The sequence below is a fragment of the Ctenocephalides felis genome, unplaced genomic scaffold (assembly GCF_003426905.1).
Source record: "Ctenocephalides felis isolate EL2017-DRISC unplaced genomic scaffold, ASM342690v1 CF-g0.4_SCAFFOLD_01170, whole genome shotgun sequence".
NCBI lineage: Eukaryota > Metazoa > Arthropoda > Insecta > Siphonaptera > Pulicidae > Ctenocephalides > Ctenocephalides felis.
The window spans coordinates 58,770,652-58,792,227 of NW_020537324.1; the positions used below are offsets into that span (position 1 = coordinate 58,770,652).

General features: G+C 28.9%; 2 protein-coding genes across 4 annotated transcripts in view; both read right to left on the reverse strand.

The window, feature by feature from the left end:
* LOC113366341 (zinc transporter ZIP11-like) overlaps positions 1–21,576 on the reverse strand; it is a 356,006-nt gene that overhangs the window by 182,294 nt on the left and 152,136 nt on the right. The gene's annotated exons all lie outside the window — the stretch shown is intronic.
* Positions 1–21,576, reverse strand: part of LOC113366342 (transcription factor Sox-8-like) — a 114,423-nt gene that overhangs the window by 64,400 nt on the left and 28,447 nt on the right. The window contains exon 1 of one of the 3 annotated variants that reach the window (XM_026607931.1): positions 4,461–4,734. The exons of 1 other annotated variant lie outside the window; for it this stretch is intronic. The gene's annotated coding sequence lies outside the window, so the exon portion shown is untranslated. Of the gene's footprint in view, positions 1–4,460; positions 4,735–14,827; positions 14,879–21,576 lie in introns of those variants that run through there. One more of the 3 variants, XM_026607933.1, reaches the window with a different exon arrangement.

Here is a 21,576-nt window from a genome sequence, read left to right on the forward strand (position 1 = left end):
AATGGTCCTGCTATAAATTTGTCACGTATTTATAAGACATCATGCAATTTATTCATTGAGTGAAGTGTGTTATTAAATGATTATGGAAATTAATTGATTGCTTCGTATGGAACATTTATGGAGTTTCTTTAACTTTAGTTAATATAGTAGTTTGCACAGATTTTTATAGTACGATGCTATGTAAGCCATGATATAATTTTTCTATTATCAAATTCGGAAAAACAAATATTTAGTTTATCAAAATACACTTTTCTGAACTACACAGTTTTGAAGCGAGGTCCTAGTACCATATAGACACATGTTGAATATATAAACTCATTTTACACCCTCGTTAAATAGATACGTTGGAAAAAAAAAACTGAAAGCAGGTGTATTTCGGTTAAAATGTACTTTTGTGAACCTAATTTTATATAAAATAGATAAAGGTTTCATATAAAATTTTGGCGGTTAAATTGTCGTTAAAAAATATTTTTAATCTGAAGTATCATTATAAAAATTTAACAATAATATTGGGCAGCCATTATTTAAATAATAACTGCTCAGATTATTTTCTTGACTAAGATTCTTTTAGAACTAGTGTATAGTTTTATCAAATCTGTCGCATGCTTTGAGCATTATATATTCGAAATATGAATATGCACCAAATATTATTTTTTAACAACTTTTCTTAAAGAATTTGGAAATATTAATAAACAATAATTGGGAATATTTGCAAAAAAGACTGATAGTTTTATGCATGTTATTGCAATCATAATACAAAGTAAAAATAATAACAAAGTTTAATAAAAAGTTACTCATTGCCAATATAAGCAGGGTGAAAAGACACAGCAAGTTTCAATCAATCAAAAATAAAAACCAATTTTATTTTTTTTAAATATTTTTCCTTGTTCCTTTTTGTAATATAAACATTAACATGTTATACTATATTAATTCAGAAAAAAACACGCGTAGAATATTTTACATGCCTAATTTTTTTAATATGTATTTGAGTAATCAAATTTGGTATTGTCATAGCGAAGATATGCCTAAAGTGTGTAAATAAAATGCAACCTAAAAACTTCTTAAGAATTCTAATAGTCACCCAACCAATTATATATGATTTCAAAATAAAATTGTTTGAATAAGAAACTCAGAGAGCTACCTATATTTTTCTGAATGAAATAACTGAATACACGACAAAAGTTGCAGAATATCCTTAGTTAAGAAAAAATTGCTATAATCTAGCTAGATGAAAACATAAAAAATTGCAGTAGGTTAGAATAATTAGAACACAGATGAAATCTTGCCAATAGTTGCAGAACATTTTTTGTTTGGAATAAAAGCCTTATAAGCCAACTTGAGATAACATATCAAATGGCTATAAAATTAATAAAAACATGTCAACAATGGCAGCACAATCTTAGTTTGGAAATAAAAGGCTATAGGCAATTTTTGACATGAACAAAAACATGCCAAAAATTGCAGAACAATTTTTGTTTACAGGAAAATAGATTAACATACATGAGAACATTTCAGTTGCAAGATATTCTGAGTTTAGAAAAAAATCAACAATTGCAGAACACTCTTAGTTTAAAAAAAACAAGTCTGTAACATGGATAAAAACATGTCAAAAGCAGCAGAACACTCTTAGTTTCTAAGAAAATGACTATAACCTAGATAAAAACATGCCAAAAGTTGCAAATGCTCTTAATTTGAAATATGCATGTATGAAAACATATTAAAAATTGGAGAACACTCTTAGTTTAACAGAAAATGGTTACAACACACAGTGCTGGATTTACAGTAGGGGCAATCGGGGCTACTGCCCAGGGCGGCAAATTTTGGGGGCGGCAAAATTTGGATACTGAGAAAAAAATTCTATACAATATAATCAACTTTTTTTAACATTTTTTATTTCAAGAAATATAGTTAACAAAGCATAATACGATTACAATGCAAAATTTGGGTTGAAATAAACGATAACTAAAATTTATTATTTTGCCTTGCCTCTCTCTCCGAACGTAAATTATCAAATTGGTTAATAAGTTATCAAATTTGGCAATTTGGCTAATATAAAGATCCGTAAACAAGCTGAAAGTTTAAGAAAAATATGTTCTTCAGTTCTCGAGTCCTATTAAAATGACGTATCATAAAATGACGTAGGATCCGTAAACAAGCTGAAAGTTTAAGAAAAATATGTTCTTCAGTTCTCGAGTCCTATTAAAATGACGTATTTGTGCACTTCCAAGCTTATAGCGTCAAAAAAAAATTTACTAGTGACTTATGGCATCGTGCCTCAAGACAAATTACTAAAACATTCCGTACTAAAATTACAATTTATAAAGAACTTTAAATTTTATTGAAAAATGAAAAAAAAGACTTCTAAAACACATTTTTTGTATTTTGAAATTTTTCGAAAATTATGAACTTTTTGCAAAGCAATCGCGCTGCGTAGCTGTTTCTAAGAAGAAATATCGAAACTCAATTACCATTTTTCGTGATTGCCTGTACCAAAAGCTAATCAGCACGTCTCCCCATCAATACAAATCTAATATTTTTTAATTATTCAAGTCGATTTCGAGAATTAGGATCAACCGATTTATGATTCAATTCCTATTGATAAAGAGACTCCAAGTCCAACTGTTTTGAAGATAGGGGCCAAAATGCCACAAATGATAATTCAGTTTTTGAGAAAAAAGCGTCCCATAACATTCGAAAAAATTTACAGAATAAATAACTGCTTAAATTCGTGGAGGGCAGGTTTAGCGGTTTCAATGATCCTATAAAAAAATTTGAAAAAGAAACATTTGGCGGACAAAAGTGATCATAAGACATATGCACATTAAATTATCAGATATTTTAAAGATATTATAATAATAAGTGTAAATTTTGTTTACATTTATATAAGTTCTGTAACATTGTTTATCCGTTAGACTGCTACGCGGCGCTTACGCGCTTCTATATTCTGTCCCTCGCAGCTGAAGCAGCGCGATTGCTTTAAAAAAAAAAGCTCGTAAAATTTCAGGGATGGGGCGGCATTTTTGTCAGTGCCCCGGGGCGCCAAATTTCTAAATCCGGCCCTGACAACACAGATGAAAACTTGCCAAAAGTTGCAGAACACTTCTTGTTCGGAAGAAAATAGCCTTGGGACAAATGGCAGAACTTGCAAGATACTCTTAGTTTAGAAAAAATGAATAGCATGTCAAAAATAGCAGCATAATCTTAGTTTGGAAGAAAAAGGCTATAATATGTATAGCAACATGTCAAAAGTGGCAGAACACTCTTAGTTTAGAGGAAAATGGTTATAACTTAGATGAAAACATGCCAAAAGTTGCAGAACTCTCTTAATTTGAAGAAAAGTGAATATAGCATATATGAAAACATATTAAAAATTGCAGAACACTCATAGTTTAGAATAATTAAAATATAGATGAAAACTTGCCAAAATTGCAGAACAAATGACAATATATACAAAGTTGCAAAACACTAGTAAATAAAAACCAATAGCTATAATATAGATTAAAACATGCAGAACACTCTTGGTTTAGAAAAAAATCGCTATAGCAATGTTTCAAAAACGTCATAAGCTGCAAAATACCCTTAGTTTAGTACAAAACGTCTAAGAGACATATCGACGAAAAATGACAATTGCATTTTAAGTGTAACATTATACGGATTTCAGAAGAAAATGGCTATAGCCTAGATGAAAACATGTCAAAATTTGCAGAACTCTCTTAATTTGGAGGAAAGTGGCTTAAAGCGGCTTAATTCTAAACTCTCTTAGTTTAGAATAATTAGAACACAGATGAAAACTTGCCAAAAGATGCAGAACACTTTTTGATTGAAAGAAAAGACTTAAGTCAAATTTCAACATATTAAAAGTTGCAGGATACTCTTAATTTAGAAGAAAATGGCTATAACCTAGATGAAAACATGCCAAAAGTTGCAAATCTCTCTTATAGCATATATGAACATAATAAAAATTGCAAAACACTCTTAGTTTAGAAAAAAATTGCTATAGCAATGTTTCAAAAATGTCATAAACTGCAAAACACCCTTAGTTTAGTACAAAACGCCTAAGAGACATATCGACAACAAATGACAATTGCATTTTAAGTGTAACATTATGGGGATGGACTTCAGAATCTTCTATGTTGACTTGTAATTTTACCAACCGATATACAAAAACTTGATACTTTAGTTTAGTACAAAATGCCAATAAGAAATATCGACAATAAATGACAATTGCATTTTAGGTGTAACATTATGAGGATGAACTTAAGAAACTTCTATGTTGACTTGGTAATTTTACCAACAGATATAAACAAACTTGATATTTGTTGAAGAGACAAAATTCACATTTAACAATACTAAAATACACGTTTTGCCATATACAACATAGTATCAAACATATAAACCTACTTATTTTACAAACACAATGTTCATGTTTGACAGTACAATCTGACATTAGTAATAATTACCTCGAATCGTCCCTGGAGTAATTTCACATCAAGTATCACATGTAATACATTCAAAACCGGCACAAAAACGTTCAAAATATTTGCACAACACTCACATATGTTTAATAAATATATTCAGAGAGTCCATAAAAGTATGACAATATCTTTGTAGTACTTTGCATATATCACTTTTATTCGTTTTGCAGCTTTACGTCATATTGGCGTCTCTACTTGCACGAATGGCTAGAGACGACTGTTCGACGGCGAGGAATGCGTTCGCTCAGGTGAGCCAGGTAGCCCGTGAGACGCTGACTCGCGTTCTCGACGATACGATTGGAGACGAGACAGGTGTGCGAACGGGAGGCGAAAGAAGGCGACGGGCGGCGAAGGGAGGCGAATGGAATGTCGAACTATTTTTTAACGTTTTCGAGTGGAAATGGGGAAATGCACCGAGAAAATGGTAATGGATAGTAAGATAGAACTAGTGGTCCATGGCATCGTGCCTTGCCTTAAAGCGTACTGCTGGAACTTTCCGTACCAGTAATTAAAATTAAAAAAAAAAGCTTCAATTTTTTTTAGAACTCTGACAAAATCGATTTTTTATACTTTGAAATATTTTGGAAATTTTGAACTTTTTTGTCAAAGCAATCACGAAGCGTTATCTGTGTAGTGGCGTAGAAAACGAAAAATAGAAGCGCGTGGGCGCCGCGTCGCCATTGGTTGGTAGAAAAGTAAACAAAATTTGTTTTTATTATTAAAATATCCATAAAATATGTGATAATTTGATCTGCATATGTCCAGATGAATGATCATTTTTTCACCAAAAATTTTCGTCAAATAAATGATCTTTTTTTCTGAATCATTCAAATTAGACGCTTGATTCTCTCAAAAATTGAATTACAATTTTTGTCACTTTTTGCCCTGTCTCTCCGAACGGCTATGCGAAAAACTAATCAGGACGTTTTCTTATCAAAAGGAATAGAATGTTTTTTGAATCTTTCAAATTGGTTAATTCGAATTTTCGAAATCGTCAACAAAAAATTGTATCCGCACACGCACACGAACACACACACACATACATCCATTCTTTCTAAACCATGCCAGAATATTCAGAAACCTTTAAAACGTAAAAATATAAAAAAAAAATCAATATCGATTTTTTGCGATTACTATAAACCTACGAGAATTTAATAATACATACTTTAGTCACTAAACACAATGTCAAAATTGATAATTTTTTACTCCACAAAAATCTTATTTTTAATACTGCCTTTAACTTTTAACTTTACGAAGAAGATGTTAATGTTTTCGCGACAAAATCCAATTTGCCAATTTTATGTTTTCTCGACGCTTCAAGTCATTCTGAATCGAATGAGACTAAATTTGGAAAAAATATATGTATAGCTGTGTGTACCGATTTTTGACCTTCTGTTGATGTGTACTTAAAAACGAACCGATTTTAAAAAATTAAAAGCCATTCGATATATCTCGATCGCGCGACGATTGGCAGAACCGTTTCTTTGTGATCAGGAGTAAAGTGCAAAATTATCCCTCGCGTTTTAGTTAGCTGGCAATCCTGTATCAATTTTGAAAATTCGAAAACCGTTCGAATTATGGTTGATAGCTGTGCTAATTAGTTTTTGATATAGTTTATGAAGCAAGTTTCATAAAAAAAATTACGGAAAAGAACTTTTCAACAGTTAATTGCATCAACGTTCCTGTAGTGATTTAAAGTTCTTTTATATTTAGCAATAAAATGGTATCAATCTATTGCCAAATTTAAAAAAAAAACTTCTAACGCTCTAACTTTCTGTTGAAAAGTTCTTTTCCGTAATTTTTTTATGAAACTTTTTCTGATAACAGATATCATGGTCTTATAGAACTCACTAAAATATTACGGCGCTACGACGGGGCGTTTAATTTTAAAAATTTACCAAAATTTGAAAAAATTACCTAATATTTTTGCGGTTGTTAAAATTAGACCTTTTAACGACGTTTTCTTTAAAACAACTGAACCGATTTCACAAATTCAAAAGCTATTCGATGAAACTTGTTAAGTACTCGCGATGGTTAGTATTTTATACAATGGGCTGAGCTGTTTTTAAAATTAACCAAAAAGTGCAAATTTTTTCGGCTGCGTTTCAGTCTAAAACCTGATCCGTTTCAAAAATTCAAATACTATTCGAAGAATATTATTTGGAAATCGTGCTGATTAGTTTTGGACAAAGATCGGTCAGACCGTCTCATCATAACTGATTGTTAAAAATAAAAATCAATTCTCGGTATTTTAATAATACTTTATATGGCGATAATGTACCAAGTCTACAGAAAGGCTTTTGGCCTTTTGGGAATCGATTCTCAATAATTTAGGTTCGATTTTCAATAATTTTCAATCATTAATTAATCAATCAAGTCGGTGGTACTAGAAGTAAAGTTTAATATGAATTCTAACAGAAAAATACCATAAACTGAATTATCAAATAAAAAAAATCGAAATTAAAATAAACTAAATAAAATGTATTTTGCTTACAATATCTTTATTTTCATTTAGTAATAAAAACAAGAATGCCAGAAAAAGTGTCAAATATAAAATTAGCCAGATAAAAAAATATTTATATTTAGTAGTAAATATAAAGCTTAATTTGGAATGTATAAAATGTTAACCGCATCTCCAAAGATAAATATGTTTACATATTTTAGGCACATTCCATCTTTTCAAATAATACTGATAATATCTGAATTCTATGAATGTTATAAAACGGGTTTGCAATAAAACTGAAAAAATAATATTAGACAGTCGATTTATTTGCATATAAAATAAGATTAACTGTAGTTTTGTTATACTCAATATTATAATATTCTAATTTTTATATTTGAAATATGATGAACATAATCTATACATTTATAGATTATAAGTTTTTAAGTTTATATCATTTTAATGCTATATATAAAGAAACTCGAAATCACCTTCCATAAATTGAATTTACGAAATAACAGCTACATTGTTCAACCAATGCAAAATATAAATTTTATTGTTACATTTTCTACAGAGATAACACTGCATATAACCTTGATCTGGTATTTTGTCAGAAATATTCATCAACAGAGTTGGAACAACTATTTATTTAATTTATCTCTTGTAAAATTTATTGTTTCAACTCAATTGCTTTTTTATTCACTATTTTTTATTGTTTACACCTTCGCCAGGGTAATGGTTCAGTGGTCCTTTTTATCCCACTCACGTGTAAGCTTTTATAGAGTTATTAAAAAAAACTTTTGGATCTAACTTGAAATTAACAATACATCTTATAAAATAATTAAATAACGTATACTTAAAAAATGTATAAAGGTCTTGTAAACTAAATAGCAGTGCTCAGCATTACCGTTTATCCCCCGATAGCAACGTCTTAAGAATCGAGGTGATGGTTAGTAATACAACCTTTTCCCTCTACTTTCAAATATTGTTGTTATGAAATTCGTAACTTTTACTTATTTTTGAAATATCGGTGGTAGATATCTTTACCCGCGGACCTTTAACCCGCGATCTACCCTATATAAGCAGTAAAACTCCGTAAGACAAACATTCTTGGTACAATTTCCCGCATAATACGCTACCTACTGGTTTTGCCCCTGTACTTTAAAACATATTGTCTTTTTTTCTCAAAATACGTTTTCTCATTCAAGTTGCTTATATGCCCAGCCTCTGAAAAATCGTCTTAACGAGGTTTTACTGTACCATGTAATACTTCGTAAAATTCTTGCCTAAGCTTCTTATGACCAGAACAACTTATCAGACTGCGTCTTGTACGACTAAACGTATTTACAAGGCGCATATAACTAGTTCTTCAATAAAAACTTTAATATATTTAATAGCTCTATTTGACTTTTAAAATATTAAAATTGTGATTTATCTTCTTCCTTAATTAATCCCAGCAACAATAACCGAGAAAATGTATTTTTATTACTTCGATTACATAATATTTGTGTCATATTGCTTAACTGAAGAAAATGAAAAGTGAAATGGACAGCAATTCACTTAAGCACAATCATACAATCTTGTTACAGTACAGTAATCTATTATTTCTATGTTATGAATTTCAAATAAAACTATTATTAATAAGCAGTTGAAATAAACGATCATATTGTAGTGAAAGTAAAACAATTATAGCTTGTACGTTTTACTAGAAATTCTACATGTGTATAAAATCAAATATGATTCTATATACATACATTTGATGCAAATAATATAGTTGATGTATAATTATGGGCATTTCCATGGCAAAAAAATAAAATTCTCTATATCGAATATCAAAAATTAATGTTCCAAATCTCTAATTGGTTTGTAATTGATATTAATTGAATGTTTTCTTTTCAAATCCTTCTAGAAAATAATAAATATAAATATATAATAATAATAAAAGTTTAATATATATTTTAAAATAGAATACAGTTTTTGTGACTGACCATATCAAAAATCCATTAACCTACTTGATAAGTGAAATTAATCAAGAAGTTAACTAGTGAATTTTTTCATAAATAAAAAAACTTATTAATTTTCTTTGCAGGAGCAAATTTAGTACTAATTAGAAACAATAGACCAAATTTTTTGGTAATGCAAAATATACGAGAAACAAAGGCAAACAATGTACAAAATATTACAGAAGAAAGTAATCGTTTTTCCCATGAGCTCACAAGTTTTGACATCTAAGAATATCATTGATATATGCAAAATTATGTATATCACTAATAATAAGATTAATTTATAAGTTTTTGAAATGAAAATGAATGTATACGAGTACATCCATATTATATCCATGTAATTGGCAAAATGATCAAATGATTCAAATGCCATAAATAAATAATGAAAGAAAAAAAACTTGCTACCCATAAATCTTATTTCTCTCAAATTTTTATTTTTTATTAAAATTTAAACTTAAATATTTTATATAAGAAAGATTCAAGCTTACAAGCTTGCAGATTCTCGTTCAAATATTTGTGAATTTTGTGAAATAATATTTGATCAGTATTTAAACTTAAATATTCATTAACTTAAAATTGAAAAATCTATCCATTCTTTAAAAAAATATTCATAAAAATGAAAAACTAGCAAAAAAATTTTTGGGAAACAACCATATTTTATGTAATTTTTATCAATTTTAATTATTATTTCAGGGTTGTATTTAAAGGTTTTATAAATTACTAAATAAATATTATAGATAATTGAATCAATACTGATACATATAATAATAATTATAAATGAATATCTACTATAATAAATAATTATTAAACTAATTAATTTTTCTTATTTTCTTCACTGCATGATAGATGTAATTATTAATATTGTTTTAGAATTTTACAACGTTTTATAAATATTACAATTTTTTTACTGATTAAGAATTTTTGTACGACCAAATTATGCTCAGTACAGTATAAATTTTTTTTGAGAAATTTTCTGTACTCTTATAATATATGTACTTTTTGATAAGAAGATTGTTTTTAATATGTTAAGAAGGAACAAAACACTTTTACTATTTTAACTTTATATTGGTTTTCAATTTTAATCTTGTCATTTTTAGTCTTTTAACTAATTTTTAAATTTCATAAAATAGTTCGTATCTACTTCAACTTAATACCAGCTGCATCAATTAAATATTAATTGAATTTTTGAGGTAACGGAGCGCCCGATTTGAATGATTCAACAAACATTCTACTTGTATTGACGAATTGAAGAATTAATTAAATTTGTGGAAATGTAGGTCCAGCAATTTCGGAGATACAGAGAAAAATTTAAAAAAAATGGCAGTCTAAAATGATCATTAGACATACGCACATCAAATTATCAAATATTTTATAGAGGTTTTAAAGATGTGTACTGATTTTGTTAAAAATTTTTGGATTCCTTACAAAGATTTTTAATTTTTAAAGTTCACTTTAAACTTTTTATACTTTAAATATAAATTTTAAATTTACAATTGAGTTTAAAAATGTATATATTTCATATGCGTTATTCTAATTGTAAGAAATATATGCTTAGATGGATTCGCATCTCTTATTAAAGTAAACATTTTTAAGTATTTTGAGCAATAAGATCGTCACTGTATATTATATGAACGAATAAATATATAGCAATTATAATTATCTCTTTGAAAATATTTAAAACAATTGTTTTTATACATTAATCAATATTTATCAATTATTAACTTTTTTGCTCGAATATTTAATTCGGATACGAAAAATTCAAGCAATTTGCCTTGAGGCACGATGCCATACATCATTAGTTTAGCAATCAATGAAAGTAAATTACATTGCAAATGCCTAAGTTATTTATTTATTGTAGATCATGATTGGTACATTATAAACTATTCTGCAATGTTTTATATTAGTTTTGTATTTCAAAACCTACACAGTCGTTAATACAGACATTACATGCCAATTTATATTTCTTTCTGTGTCCATATGTTTCAATCCCATGGGCTATGAACCAATTCTTGTACGTACGTGATTTAATATCAAATAAATGACATTGCGAAACAGAACATTAGCTGAACATATAACTGAAAATATAATTTTGAAATTGGATTACGGAATAAATTGATCAAAAATTACGTCCTATGAGCTGTTGGGCTGAAACTTCGTATTTTTACATAGTAACCCAATGGTTAATCCATTCATGTTTGATTAATATATTATTAGAATTTATCTAATAGGGCTGACTTTTTTATTGGTGCAGCAATGTCGGATTAAAATTAGTTTTACTTGGAAACATATTGCTATCTATATTTTCAAATAAAAATTGTTGTCACTACTGCTTGACAACCCGAGCTTGAGCCCGTTTTCCTAAGAATGAGGCTATTTATTGTTCCAATTAAATGCTAAAGAACTGCAGTAATAATTTTCTGCATGTTGTAAAGATACTGAAATCATAGTAACTGCGAGAAAACTTGGAGTTGCATCTACACATTTTTGCAATTTTAATTACAATTTAAAGTCTTTGGAAAATTCTTTACCAGTTTTTTTATCATCAATGATATGTTTGGATTTGGCAAATTGTTACTAAATGTAACATGTATTCCCTTTATTGATGCAGAATTCTATAAAAATTTGATTCAATTTATGAAAAATTTCATTCATGAAGTATGTATAATTTAACAAAATCAAGCGTATAACAGCATATTAGTCTTATTTTATTATCTCTTTTTTATTACTTTTATTATATGTATTAGTATCCATTGAATTAATATAAAATATTTTATTAAACTAAATGTACCTTTTTTTTATTATATGGACTCATCAGGAGCAATTTCTACTGATGACTCCATATATCAAAATTAATAACTAGAAAACCATCCTGAGGAATGGTGAACCGAAGAAGCATTGCAGAGTTTCTTGTAGGACTTACCAGGCGCACAAGTTTGTTGTTATTTTATAGAGATCATTTTATTCTTAATCTAACTATAATAAAGTTGAATCATATCTGCATCAACATGTTTAATTTTTTTCTTCAAGTAGAAATAAGCTATGAATTTAAATTAATTATGCAGCACATGCAATATGCATGTCCTAAAATTCACCATTATATCTACATCTACATGTTAAATTTTTTTTTAAAGTAGAACTAAGCGATATATTATACATAGCTCTTATGAATATCTCAAGATTTTGGACAATATATGAATTCCAATAATATGCGCCTAATATTACACAGCATTAATTTAAAAAAATATATATTTGTAATATTTGTAGTATATATAATTGTGTTTTATACCATTCTTGTTAATTTAATTATACTACTTCAATGTTGTATAAATTTAATAAATTACCAAATCAATTTCATGCTTATATTAATAACTAACTGTACCTACAACTTTATTTACGTGGAATTTGTTAAATTTAGTAAATTCATTTATCAATTTAATTTAATTCTAAAAAAGTTAAAAGTTAATTAGCTTTATTGAAAAAATTATTTGTATACAATATTTAATCTACCATTTTATTGGGCTAAAATAACTGCAATATGCCATACAAATAATAGTTTATCAATTCCAACGAAAGTCTAAACATTGAACTTACATGCACTTAATTATTCGTAGTAATTACTTATTAGTAGGTAATAAACGAAAGGTGTAAAATTGTACTAAAATATTTTGATCCAGATAAGATTAGACTTATAAGATATAAGGTAAAAGCAAAAATACAACGTTTTTGACTTTTCGTAGGGTAAATTATTGTAATCGTCCAAAAATGGAAATTGAAAATTTTGGAATTTTGGCATGCCTTAGCAAAAATGTGTATATACGTATGCTTAAATTTTAGCAAAGGCAGGTCTAGCCATTTTGGATATACGGAGCTAAATATGCAAAAAATCGCAGTCTTTGAGAAAGCTGAGCATCCAATTTAAATGATTCAAACAACTTTCTGCTTGTGTTGACAAAACGATTGTTTTTGAGGAAAGAGCATATTTTTTGTTTCAATTATTTTTTTAATTTCCAAAATAAATTGTATTCTTCGAATATTTCATTATGGTATGTACAGGAAATTCCAGCAATTTGCCTTAAGGCACGATTCTATTCACCACTAGTTAAAACTTTGAATTATGATGAAAAACCAAAACAGTATATAATCTAATAAACTTTTTTATTAAATTTCACCCGGGCGAAATCGTGTGTGCATATAGGTGAGGCAATTTAAGATAAAATAATATAAATTTTTACAAAATAAAAGTAATCTAATTTACGACTAATAACATCTACTATCTGTCATTTAAAATTTTGTCAAAATCGGTCCAGATGTTTCGGAGATTAACCGAAGCAAACAGACAGACTACAGTAGATGTTAATCAATATCTAGCAGATTCAAAAGAAAAACTCGCGATTTTTGGCCTTATTTTTCAAAATATACATGGAGAATGGATCAATCACGTGTTTGCTGAATTTCTCATCAATAAAAGAAATACTTTCCAATGACCAAATTCATCGACAAACCCAAAAATTAACATTTACAATTTTACGATCTGCGAAAGTTCATCGTGTCCATAAGTGACTGATGTGATGTGCTTATGTATGTTAGTACGATTTTATTGTCTATTTGTCACATCATAATTTGCTTGTACACAAATATAATAAATCGCAAAGCTGACGAAGATTAATAATAATATTACAGAAAGATAAAGCACCCAATCGCGAACATCAAAGTGAATATAAGGTCGTAAATCCGGCAATGATGAAATTCATTCATGGCAGAAGTTAATCACATTCTTCAGATCATTGTACTTTTCACCTTAACAGTTAACTATATTAGTATGTTACTAGTAGACGAATGGGTTGGATTAGTGATGTGACAATCGAAATTATTGATTCGAAAATGTAAAGGACATAGTAAAAAAGATAAGTCTAAATCTGAGTAGGAAAAAAGATTCGATTAGGAGTAATGAAATTAACAGATTTACTAAATTTAAAAAAAAATACATATTTGAGATGAATTGAATTCATTTTATTTTACAAATAGGAAAAGATTACTAGTAAAGTTATTCATTATATATCTGTATATTTTTGTATGTGGGTATCATTTTTTTTCTCCGAACAACGAAGGAAATGCTTCCACGCATGCCAGACTTGGGTCTATTTTCTTGGTATGTTGGGCACATTACAAATTGGGTATGTTGGACTAAAATCTCCGCTTAATTCATACCTCTTGTTATAACAGAAACCGCCGTTAAGCATCACTTCATGAGAGAAGGATCTAGAATACTGCTTTTCCCTACTGACTATTGTTTCCTCTTAATTGGTGTCATTTGCTCTTTGTATGTGTGTATGTGTTTATATGTTTACAACAAGTTTTGAATAAATTAGAAAATCAACTATTGTGATTTACTGTGATATATTACACCAGACCATGGAATCTAACAATAAGTGATATATAGTATGGTTATTCCAATAAAAACTTATGTTATAATAAATGAAAATAGAAGTTTTAAGTAAATCACGAGTCCGAGTTGTACCCATTAGTATTGATTCAATGCTGTATAAAGACTATAAAAATTCTATAATCAATACTATATGAATTTGACTTGTTTTTTAATATTTATCGGAAAAAAACGTTTCAAAAAGTTCACCCTCATCGATACATGCAAAACCTAATTCAAGAAGCACCGACGAGAAGATTAAAAAAAAGGTCATTTAATATTATATAAAAGAGTAAAATAAATAATCAATTAACAAAATCAGCTATAATGAAAGAAAAATCATCGAGGTGCCTATATCAACTATGTTATTCTATTCACTTATCAAAAGAATACAGTAATAAATATTTTTACCTATTTATTTATGGAGCACTCGTGGTACAGTGTTTAGAACTAAGGCTCTGCAAACACAAGTTTTCGAGTTTAAATAGAAATTGTGATATCCGTTCTTTCTTGAAAGTGGAAGATCCAATATATGTTTCTAAATGAAAATAGCTTTTTCAGTCATTATTTCAATATATCACAATTATTGAGTTTTTTCCTAATAGCATAAATAAACGAAAGACGTAAATAAGTATCTCTCACTATTACAATATCTCATGGAACACTAAACTCCGTTCTAACTTTTGATATGTTATAAATTTACAATTCCCAAATGATATCTTTTAAATTTTCAAAATAAGTTAAGGATTTTTTGCTAAACCATGGACAAAAATGTTGCATTTTCTGCTGATTCTGAAAAAATGGCTTGGCCACATCTCTCAAAACTAATCAACTCAGGCCCTTATCAAGTTTCATCAAATGGCTTATGATTTTTAGTTTTATTTCTAAGATTTTTTAATCGGAAAATGTCAATGAAAACTCTGATCTTGGTCCACATACATACATACGTACTTCCACCCATTTTGGTGTAGAACCGTTCAGAATGGCTTAAAACGTTGAGAAAACATGAAATTAGCAATTATGTGGAAGAGAAAATGTATGAGGATTCTGCCGCATAACAGACCAATGTTATAGCAAGGCTAAGTTATAAAGAACTTTCCATACTAATTCGTTCTAAATATTGATAGAAGCGATGTGGTTGCTGTGCAGTCTGGCGTTTTTCTCAGTTTGTCACATAGAAAACCTAACCTAGAAATCGCACAAATGTAATGATCAAGGTCTTTCTGACCCAGCTTCATAACATACCAGTGACGTTGCAGTTTATGTGTAAAACTGCCTGAATGCACAGCAAATACATGACATTTTGACAGTATTCAGTACAATTCAGTAGCATAATGTATGCAAGTTGGAACGTAACATGGCCTTGCCATAGCATTGATTTGTTGTGCGGCAGAATCGGCCCATAAGAGAAATATAAAAAAAATAAAAAGTTGTACCTTATTGACCTACGTTTGGATAAAGTATTTACTGCGGTATCTATTTAGATCAATCTAACGGATGGCAACAATTAAGTTGCTTACCTTTTGAAAGTTTACATGTTTTGAATCAAAATAATTTCAATATGAGGAGGAATAACATAAATTGTATCTTACACTGAACATCGCCTTTTTACAAAAATTGTAATAAAATTTATCACACAGAGATGAGATATTTGGGTAGCCATCCGTAAAACCGACCTAGTATTAAGTCAAAACAGCTTATAGGACTAGAAAAAAAAAATCTTATCCTGAATTTAATGATACAAGAACTAAAGTTATTCTAGTATAATTAGAAAATATAAAAAAGTATTCAAAATAGGATAATTACATTCAATATTTCTCAAGAAGTTATCTGAATTCATAAAGGGTAAGAGTTTATCAATTAATTTGATTCGAATCAATCGAACGAGGAAAAGTTCGGTTCGAGGCATCACTAGGTTATATCCGTAGAGTCGCCACGTGAATATTACCGTCATTAAAAAGGACATATACGACCGTATACCGTTAGGTTCATACCGTTTTATGATTTGCCTTATGAACTCTCGTGCGCGGGTACTTGAACAATCCGTGGTGATATTAAAACTTGGTCAATCATAAAACGCGACGCGGCATGTTTTCATAACTCGTAAAAACAAAACAATAAAACTGAAGGAATAGCTCGAATAACGTTAGCCAGGCTACCGAACACGAGTTGCCCAGGAAGTCCTTGCACCAGCATCCGAATATTAATATTTTTAACAAACCACCAAACTAAATATGCGCGAAACGATAATATGTGATTAGATTAACTTCAAGATTTTGTTGTAAAGAGTTTGAAAATAATTAACAGTAAGTGTGGGCATCTAATATAATAGCCACACAAAGAAGAACGGTTGACCATTGGGTTGCCTTCTCAGAAAATAGTGGTCTAATTCTTCAAGTAGCTTATAGAGTTTTTTTTTTAAATTCATTTAAGGCACAAAATATTTTGCTTGTTTTTCTCTAAACTACTCTTAAACTTTCTCTCTCTAAAAATTCGTTAGCCAGGCGACTGAACACGAATTGGCAAAGAAGTTCTTGTTGCAGCATCCGATTATTAATATTTTCAACATTTCAAACTAACTGAAAATGTGGTTAATAGAAAAATATATCAGACTGACCACTGGCCATGTATGTTTTGCGAAGTATATTTTCTTATACTAAATAATTTTTGAACGATTCAAAGGTAACGATATATTGTCGGAACTTTAATCTAAGTTTTAAGTTCAATGTCAAAAACATCAGTATACCCCATAATTACAAAAAAATCCTTTCCTGTATTGGATTGTTTTTGAAAATAAATCGCAATATTAAGAGTTTTTTATCCTGTTGTTCTATCATCTTCACCCAAATAATTTGCCTTTTATAAAAGTAAACTCAAAGGTTATCCGATCTATTGACTTAGTTTTACATTAGAAGGCAATCCAATGGTTGTTTTTTCTAATAGTGATGATATATTTTAACTAACTGCAACAAAGCTGGAAAAGCATTTTCCACTTGAATATATTTTAATGTGAAACATGAAGCTCACTACTACTTAATATGAAGTTGCAAGAAACGCGAGTTTAAAACCCTGTAATTATAAAAGTACACTTATTACCTTATGTAATCTTTTATTTAACTAATTTCGTCATTTAACTTCTATTAGAGGTTAAATGACTCAATTAAATTGAGTATTGAGCATTGGACAACAATATATAAACTTCGAATTAAACATACTATCAAAAGAATTTCCTCATAAAATAGGTAAAAGAAGTCCTTAGATTTAATAAAAAGTGTAACTGAAAGCTCAATGATCAAATGATTAGCTATTTCTTAAACTATTAGATTAGCTATTACTACTTTTAAAATATAAAATAGTAATAATAATTATTATAAAAATATAAGTGCATGAAATAGTAGTAAACAGATTATGTAAACATAATTTTTATTATTTTAAGTTTTTTAACGTTTATATCGAAATGTTTACAGTAAAGATGCATCTGATTTGATTTTAAATATCTAAAGAACAAGGCAAGTTGGTAAAATAATTCTTATTTTTAACTTACCGTGGGGGTAAGTTATTGTAATCGTCCAAAAATCGAAATTGAAAATTTTTACATTTCTCGACGTTTTGAAGGTTTCTGAACATTTTGGCATACCTCAGAAAAAATGTACATACATACACACACACATCCATTTTTTCTAAGGTGGATACAATTTTTCGTCCACGTTTTCGGGCGCACGGATCAACCGATTTGATTCCTATTGATAGGGAGATGTGCTGATTAGTTTTTGGCAATGGCAGGTCCAGCTGTTTCGGAGATACGGAGCAGAGAATGCAGAAAATAGGCGTTGCATGATCTAAAAAACATTCAATTCGTAATGACGGGGAAAAGTGGTGATTAGTTTTTTGCAAAGGTAGGTCCAGCGGTTTCGGAGATACAGAACTAAATGTGCAAAAAATGGCGTCCGATTTGAATGATTCAAAGAACTTTCTGCTTGTTTTAACAAAATAATTGCTTTTGATTTTTTTTTGTTTTTTAAAATATTTTTTTTTGTACATAGAAAATAATTCAAATTTTAATTGTAATTGTGACTTAAGTTCTAAAATACTTTGAACAAATATTTTCAACTTTGCAATTCAGTTTATATCATTCTTATAATTATTCGATAATGTTACAGTATTTATATTCATATTAAGGTATTTATATTTATACAGTATTTATATTTATATTTATATAATAATGTATTTGAAAACATTCAATATTCCTCGAACACTTCGTTACGGTACGGGAAGTTCCAGCAATTTGCCTTAAGGCACGATGCCATACACCCCACTAGTTTATTTGCAATTTGACCATTATTAAGAAATTCAGTAATTGTTCAATTAATTTCGAACAATAACTCTTGAGAAGACAATCCAATAGATATCTTGTTGTGACATATTTTTAACATGCTTAAATAATTGTTTGAGTTTTTTATAATGTTTGCAACAATAAAATAATAATAAAAGTAAATAATTAATCCATGCAATAAAATACACGAGAATTAAAAAAAAATTATAAAATATTTGTGTTAAATTGAATATACAAAAAAGCCATGAGTTGCTGAAAACCTGATGATTCATTAAAATGAAAATTAAGGATGAATATCTTATAGAAATCGCAATATTTCTATTGATTAAAAATCCAATTTCGATTTATCAGAATCCAGAAGCACAATTGTTTAATAAATAATTCCTTTAAGTAGGTATATGGGCGACTATAAGGGTTTAAGTCAGACTCCAAATATCATGCACGTGATACATAGAAAAAAATCACTTTAAAGTCGTTAGCTTAGGTCAAAAAGTTTATTACCTCGTGCTTAAGAGAACGTGGTCTCATTCTAAATTAATATGATTTCACATAAATTTTGTGACCGTTGTTATGACTTGTGGACTGATGTTTTACATGAGGGTTTTCTGTAAAGCGATCATGCCTATATTTATGTGGCCGTATATGCTGTCACTAAAAATAATGTCATAATTTTTATATTGGCATCTGGCCGTGCACTAATAAAAATACTATTATGGGTTGAAGGGCTTAGGTAACTATTAGTGCGCCCTGCAAGTTCTTGGAACAGTAGTAAAAATTGTAGGAATAAAAAATAATACTTAAAAACAGAAAAAGAATTTCAAATGATTAAGTAACGGATTAATCACTTATGTACGTGGTTATGATACTTATGGAAGCCAATCTTACTCCTAATCTTATGATCATTAACAATATATAGTAATAATTTTCAATAGAGTTTAGCGAGGCATAAAGCTCCAATTTGACTTTTAGCAATTCTAGTGTGAAATCTAAACCAAACAACCAATTCATCATTGTAAAAATATATTTTGCAATTTTTAGAAAATTTGTCACTTTGTGTTTTTTACCCCATTACCTCCATTACAGGGTAAAATGAGACAGACAGAGGGCAAAAAAATCCAACAATTTATTTTTAATTTTAAAGAGATTTTGCGGAATAATAGTTGCAATGTTTAATCAACAAGATGCAGTTTAATTATTAGGTTGACAACATGTTGACAACAAAATTAAAAATTATTATCTAAATAACATAATAAACAAAAAAAATATCGACTCTTACTACTATCTTAATAAGTCTTGCCTTGATATTTCTGTTGAATTTATCATAATCAGACTCATTGTTTTTATAAGTGAATAGAAAAAAGGCTCTTGTAAAATTGCTATATTTAACTTGAATACATTTTTAACTTCCGTAGGGTAAGTTATTGTAATCGTCCAAAGATCAAAATTGAAAATGTTTGCATATCTTCATGTTTTGAAGGTTTCTGAACATTTTGGTATACCTTTGAAAAAAGGATGTGTGCGTGTATATATGTATGGATACAATTTTTCGTCCACGTTTTCTGGCGCACGGACAAATATTCGTTTCCTATTGATAAGGAGATGTGCCGATTAGTTTTTGGCAAAGGCAGATCCAAACTTTTCGGAGATACGGTGCAAAGAGTGCAAAAAACATTCAATTTGTAATGACAAGGAGAAATGGTGATGGCAAAGGCAGGTCTAGCCGTTCGGAGATACCGAGCTAAATGTGCAAAAAATTGCAGATTTTGAGAAAAATAAGCATCCGATTTGTATGATTTAAAACACATTCTGCTTGTGTTAACAAAGCGATTGGTTTTAGAAAAAAACATTTTTTAATTTCCAAAATAATTTTTGTTTGAATATCGAAAGTAAATCGATTTTTTTTTTCTAGGTAAAGTTCTAAAGCTCACTAATATACTTAGAATGAACAATTTTAATTTTGCAATTCAGTTTATATGATTCTTATACATTTTGAAAAAAATCTTTCATTCTGAATTCGATTGATTAAGTTTTGTTTATTTATTTTTCAGTAAACATATATAAGTTACAGTATTTGAAAAAATAATCTATTTGAAAATATTTAATATTTCTCGAATATTTCTTTGCTGTACGGGAAGTTCCAGCCATTTGCCTTAAGACACAATGCCACTCACCACATGTTTTTCAATTAGAATTCACTGCATCATATATTAAATATTTATAAAAGTATATACACAAAAGCAGTAAGAACATCTAAGAAAAATATTGTTTCAAAATAAATTTTGAGCACTATCAGGAATCGTACTAAATTAAATATTTCAATATTCTGAAAATACAAAAAATTACAACATGTGTAGTCACTTCGGTGTACATCAGCTCTCCGTGTCAGAAGATTTTTTATAAGTGAAATCTTATACTTTTCTCGACACTTGATAATGTATCGATTACATCAGTGACCAAATTAAGCATTCTTAAGTAATTGATACTATATATATCAAACAAACCCTTCAGTTTTTAGTTAACCCTTCCTTGTTTCTTCCTTTCTAGTAACAAAATCTCAAGTTTTAAATTGACACGTTTAATTTTTTGACAGAACAGCTGGTTTACTTTAAATAAAACTGTCAACTTTCATCCCTAAACGCGTGACGTACTTTCTAAATACCGGTGCCTTTGTGTCTGCCGAGGGTGAAAGCTAAGTCAGGATATACCGTTGAAATTTTATACTTTCACTAGCGAATGAAGACACTTTTTAAGTATGAACATATCGAAACAGGAAATAATTTAGGATGAGTAGGTTTTGAATTGTGAATGAATTCCTGGCATTCTGAAAAGTATTTCTTGATCGTGAAAATTCGTATCATCGTTCATAAATATCATGAAATTAAGATTTAAAATGTATTAGAAGA